This window comes from Myotis brandtii, unplaced genomic scaffold, assembly GCF_000412655.1.
Source record: "Myotis brandtii unplaced genomic scaffold, ASM41265v1 scaffold191, whole genome shotgun sequence".
NCBI classification, from domain to species: Eukaryota; Metazoa; Chordata; class Mammalia; order Chiroptera; family Vespertilionidae; genus Myotis; species Myotis brandtii.
This window is the reverse complement of record NW_005357115.1, coordinates 3,909,719-3,915,491: the sequence shown is the minus strand read 5'-3', so window position 1 is coordinate 3,915,491 and position 5,773 is coordinate 3,909,719. Positions and strand designations below refer to the sequence as shown.

Sequence of the window (5,773 nt, the reverse complement as noted above, 5' to 3'; positions counted from 1 at the left end):
GGAGCAGGGTCCTCTCTGTAGCCTCAAGTGTAAGATGAGGAAGGAACGAGCCTTCAAGTTTTTTGCTCCTGAGGTTGGGAGGTAGGACGTGGGAGGTTGGAAATGGAACTGGCAGGGGCCTGAGCGGGGGAAGTCCCCCCCCCCCCCGCCCCGCCACCGGCCTGACTGGGGTGAGACTTGGAGCTGGTTGCTCGGCACCCTGTGACCTACTCCTCCTCCCTGTAAACTCTTAACCCCGATCTGGAGAAGGTGCTCCCCAAGGGCTAGGGCTCACCCGCCCAGAAATACATTAAATAAATAACTGTGCTCTGCCCAGATTTTATCTCATCAGGATTCCAGAGCAGAAGACAAATGGCCTCATGTCCGGCAGGGTGGTGTAATTCATTCTCCCCGGTGAGCCTCAGCCTGGGGATGCGGAGGGGAGGGGAGAGGTTTGGAGTGTGCAGAACACGCAAACTTGGGGGCTGTGTAGGCCCTCGAGCTTGGCGTGCAGGGCTCAGTGCCAAGACCTCCAGAAACATCCTGCTTTCCCCGGGGCCTGCTCAGGGATGGAAACAAAGCCTAGCATCCTTTAATTCAGGGAGTTTATTTCTGAGACTTCTTCGAGGGCAATACTCATAGGATGTGTAAAGATTTAGCTACAGAGTTGTTCTTCACTGTGTTATTTATAAGTCTGAAAAACTGGAAGCAACCTAAATGTCCAACAAGAGGGGATTGGTTAAATAAATTATGACTCAGCCAGAAAAATAAAACTCAATGCAGCCTTTAAAAAATGATACTGTTATAAAAAAAAATGATACTGTTGAAGAACAGATAACCACATAGAAATGAACTTATAGCATGAAAATATGTCAATTTATTAAAAATACTAGAAGGATATACACCAAAACATTGATTGGTCATAAGATAAAGGATAATTTTAGATTCCTTCCTTTTTCTTTGCTTTTATTTTGGTTTTGCTTTCCGGGATTTTAAACTTTTTCTGCAATAGTCATGCACTTATTTATACACGAAGGACAAAAATAATAAAAGTTGTTATTGTTGTTATTATTTTACAAACCAGAGCTTCTGAGATTTAGCTTAGGAGGGGGGATGTCCAGGTGGGAGGGACAATGTGCTGGGTGCTGAGCGTCCAGGGTTCACCAGACCAGGACTCTGCTTCTCAGGGGCGCACAGTCCTGTGGGGCCACAGATGGGCATCGTTGACAAGTACATGGCAAAGAAATCCTGTCATTTGTGACAACCCGGAGGACATTATGCTAAGTGAAATAAGCCAGACATAGAAAGACAGATATTGCATGATCTCACTTAATATGGAATCTAAAAAATTCAACTCAGAAGCAGAGCCTAGAGTGGGGGTTACAAGGGGCTAGGGGGTGGGAAAAGTGGAGGAATGTTAGTCAAATGGTATAACGTTTCAGACATATTTGAATGAGTTCTGGAGGTCTACTATATAGCACAGTGACTATAATTAATCATATATGCTTAAAATTGCTAAGAGTAGATCTTGTTTTTCACCAAAAAAAGGAATTATGTGAAGAATATGTTAATTAGCTTGAGTGTCCTAATCATTTCATAATGTATACATACATCAAATCATCATGTTGTACACCTTAAATATGTGTGCCTTTTATTGGTCAATTATACCTCAATAAAGCTGTACAAAAAAGAAAATCCATCCTATTTCACAGAGTTGTTGAGTAGAATAAATAAGAAACTCTGTACTTTCTACTCAATTTTGCTGTGAACATAAAACTGCTCTAAAAATAAAGTTTATAAAAAATTTTAAAAATTAAAAAACAAGCATATGGCATGACAGAGAGGGAAGACTTCCTGGAAGAAGTGACATTCACGCTGGACCTTGAGGAGTGAACAGGTAAACTAGATTTCAACAGGCAGGGAAGGAGGGAAATGTACTGCAGACGGAAATACTGGTTTGCTGAGGAGGGGGCAGGTGGACAATTCAGCAGTTGGATACTAGGGTGTGGAGCACATGGCCTTGATTTGGGATTATCACTGGCATGCAACCACTCCTAGAGGGAAGAGAATGAGGACAGAAGTCGGTTCAGAAGAGAACCTTGGGGCAGAGGCTGTGCTGGAAGGAGGCTGAGGAGGAGGATCTGAGAGGCGGGAGGATCACCAGGGCAATGAGCTGTCACAAGATTTAAGAATGAGCAGCGAGGAGAACATCAAACATTGTCAAGAGGTCAAGAGAGAAAAGCATTGAGAAGGGCCCATAGCTGACAAGAGTTTGGTCCCTGGAGACCTTGGTGAGGTTCAGGAGGGGTGGACAGGGCCAAGGTCAGGAGTATATGACTTCCTCTTGCTGTGTAACAAATCACCACAAAGTGAGTGCCCTAAACAATATGACTTCATTCTCTTACAGTGCTGGAGGTCCACAGTCCAAAATCAGTCTCACTGGGCTAACGTCAAGGTGTTGGCAGGGCCCGTTCCTCCTGGAGGCTCCGGGGAAGAATTCGTCCCCTTGCCTTTTTCAGCTTCTTGTGCCCGCCTGTATTCCTTGGCTTGTGGCCCCTTCCTCCACCTTCAAAGAGCCTCACTCCAATCTCTGCTTCTGTCATCACATCGCCTCCTCTGCTTTAATCTCCGGCCTCCCCCTTAAAGGACCCCTGTGATTACATTAGGCTCCACTGGAATAACCCAAGATAATCTTCCCATTGAAAGATTTTTAATTTAATCACACATGCAAAGTCCTATAAAAGATTGGGACATGCCTATCTTGTGTGTGTGTGTGTGTGTGGGGGGTGTCATTATTCAGCTTTCCACTACTCAGGTAGCAAGGGGCTAATTATAGAAGAGAGAAGAGGAGGAAATGGAAAAGGTGAGGAGAGACAATTTACTCAGGAAACTTGAGTGAGAAAGGAAAGGGGGATGGGACAGATTCATGTAGAGCAGTGGTTCTCAACCTTCTGGCCCTTTTAATACAGTTCCTCATATTGTGACCCAACCATAAAATTATTTTCGTTGCTACTTCATAACTGCAATGTTGCTACTGTTATGAATCATAATGTAAATATCTGATATGCGGGATGGTCTTAGGCGACCCCTGTGAAAGGTTCGTTCGACCGCCAAAGGGGTCGCGACCCACAGGTTGAGAACCGCTGATGTAGAGGAAGACCCAGCCTGGCTGCGGAGAAGTGGCTTTTAGAATTATGATTTTTTTTTCTGATTCTGTGTGTCCCCTTTTCTCCCTCCCTCCCCCAGCCCAGTTGGAAAATTAGAAACATAATCCATGTTGTTGATTCCATAAGGTATTGATTCCCCTCACCCCTGACACCCACCCACCCAGGGGTCTGCCAAGCTATGTGAGTTAAAATCTACATTTTTAGAAAGACTGGTTCTCATTTTATTCGCAAAGGCAATTTCTGCTCTAATGACAACACAAAACTTATTAATTATATTATTAATTTTTCAAGTTCAGATATTGATGTCCAGTTGAGAAAGGTAAAGACTGAATTCACATTCCTTACCTCCACTTCCACTCAGTCCCTTTTGAAAATTTGCCTTGTTGGACGACTAATTCTAATTCTTCTACTGCTTTTACCTGTAACTTAATTTCTCCCCGGCGGTATTGAGATATAATTGACAAGGGATTGACATTTTTTTAAACCACCAGGAAAAGAAACCCGGAGCTGTCAAGAATAATATTTTATTGACTTGGAATGAGTTTTGGAATCTGTATTTTTAACCAGCTACCCAGGTGATTTTGATGATCAGACAGTTTGAGGTGTTTTTTTCCCCCCTCTTTCCTCTTTCTCTTCCCTTCAGTAAACTGTTTTTCAACTTTGTTTTTCAGTGAAAACTATTTCCTCCTCACGGTTAACTCGATCCAGAGGCTGCGCCCATCTCTCCCACGTCAACAGTCCTGTGTCCTTGGCGGAGGACAGTGCTCTCATTCTGGGCCTTTCCCTTGTTCCTCGGCCAAACCCCTGCTTCTGCACCTCCCTGCAGCTAGTCAAGCTCCCGATGCCGGGAAAGCCCCGCCCGCTGTCACTCACAGGGATGAGTGAAAGCTGATGAGGCCACACTTGTCCTAATCCACAGCTCTCCTTGCCTCCTCCATTCCCATTTCCCCAGAGCAGCTACCTCTGTCCCAGGCCTCAGGGCTGTCCCTGGGCTGAAGTGGAATCCAGCCACAACCACCTTCCAAAGCCAACAGTCACCGTGAACCTGCAGAAAGGCAAGAGCTGGGCACATCCTGACATAGAGTAAAGAAAGTCTCCCAGTGAAAAGACAGGAAGGCAGTATTTGGGGAGCCCTGTGCTGAGTGGAGGTGGGTGGGGATATTTCCTTGGCTTCCAGAGCCTCTTGTCTGATGGGATCAGCCGCTCCAGCAGTAGCCACCTGGCCCAGCTTTGGGAGATGTGGAGATTGAATTTCACAGTGATTTCCACTGGGCCATGGCACCGAGACAGCTGCAGGAGGGCACACAGCTGGCGCTGCCCCACCCCTTGCAGAGCTGCTCTGGAGGAATGCCACCCTCCCCATGGGAAGCGAGAGGGTCCTACTTGCTGTGGTTCCATGGGAAGGGACCTCTACGCTAAACCCTCATTTTGAGGGCACGAGCTGGCCTTCATTAGAGTAAAATCCCAACATCACTTATTCCAGTAGCTCCCCAACCTGGATAAACATCAGGATCACTCGGGATGTTTATTTTTAAAATGAAGATTAATAAAAATAATGATTTTGTGAACCCATCCCCAGACCTAATGAATCAGAATCTCTTTGGTAGGACTAAGGCTGGAATGTGTGAGTCCATTTAATCAGACTGCTTTCCTGATTCCTGAAATTTGAGTCCATAGAATGAGAGCATGAAGAGGCTATGGTGGAGGCTCAGATGACAGAGAATAATCATTAGAGTCACCATTCACAGAGGCATAGCCATGTGAATCGCAGCCAGAAAATCGCAGACTTCTCAGACATTATCTTATTTAGTCATCAAAACAAACCTGTGAGGTATGTCCAATTATTACCCACATTTTGCTGATGAGGAAATGGGAGCTCACAGAGGTCACACAGCTAGGAAGAGGCAGAGCCAGAACTCAGGTCCAGAGCCTTCTCTTCACATCTCTGCCATGGAAGCGATAATGTGAAACCAGGCCACCACCTCCAGAGTATGTGACCAAATTGTGACAATTAAAAAAAATGTGCTTGAAAAAAATATATAGGTAAATTTTTTTTGAGAGAGAGAGAGAGAAACATGGATGTGAGAGGGAAACATTGATTTGCTGCCTCCTGCACTCTCCATACCGGGGATCGAGCCTACAACCTGGGGATGTGCCCTGACCAAGAATCCAACCAGTAACCTTTCAGTGCATGGGACAACACCCAACCAACAGAGTCACACAGCCAGGGAAAAATGTGCTTTCTGTACACTTATCTCTGGTGGGTTCAGTTCCCCTTTCTGGATCTCCGGTGAAATCCGGTGGCGGGTGAGCTCACTCCTCTCACATCAGGCCATCGAGCACTCGTGGACACAGAGGCGATAAGGACATGGCCACCATCAAGACAGGATGGTTCATGGAAAAGGCACTGGGCTGAAGTCAGGAGGGGAAACTCTGGTCCCAGCACCACCACCAGGAGCTGTGAAAGGAGCCTCGGTGCCCTTTCTGTGCAGAGGGAGATGGACAGGGCAATCTGTAGGGGTCAATCAGCTCTTCAAAAGCAGAGCCCAGCCTCATCTCACCAGATACTCCCTCTTCCACTCTAGGCTCTTCCAAAGCAGTGGCTTTCTCTAAAATCAGTTCCTCAT

General features: G+C 45.9%; 1 long non-coding RNA gene across 1 annotated transcript; it reads left to right on the top strand.

The window, feature by feature from the left end:
* Positions 1-347: 347 nt before the first annotated feature.
* Positions 348-4,718, top strand: LOC106725837. The gene is made up of 2 exons (XR_001361826.1): positions 348-393; positions 3,818-4,718. It is a non-coding gene; the product is annotated as an uncharacterized LOC106725837 (long non-coding RNA).
* Positions 4,719-5,773: the final 1,055 nt, after the last annotated feature.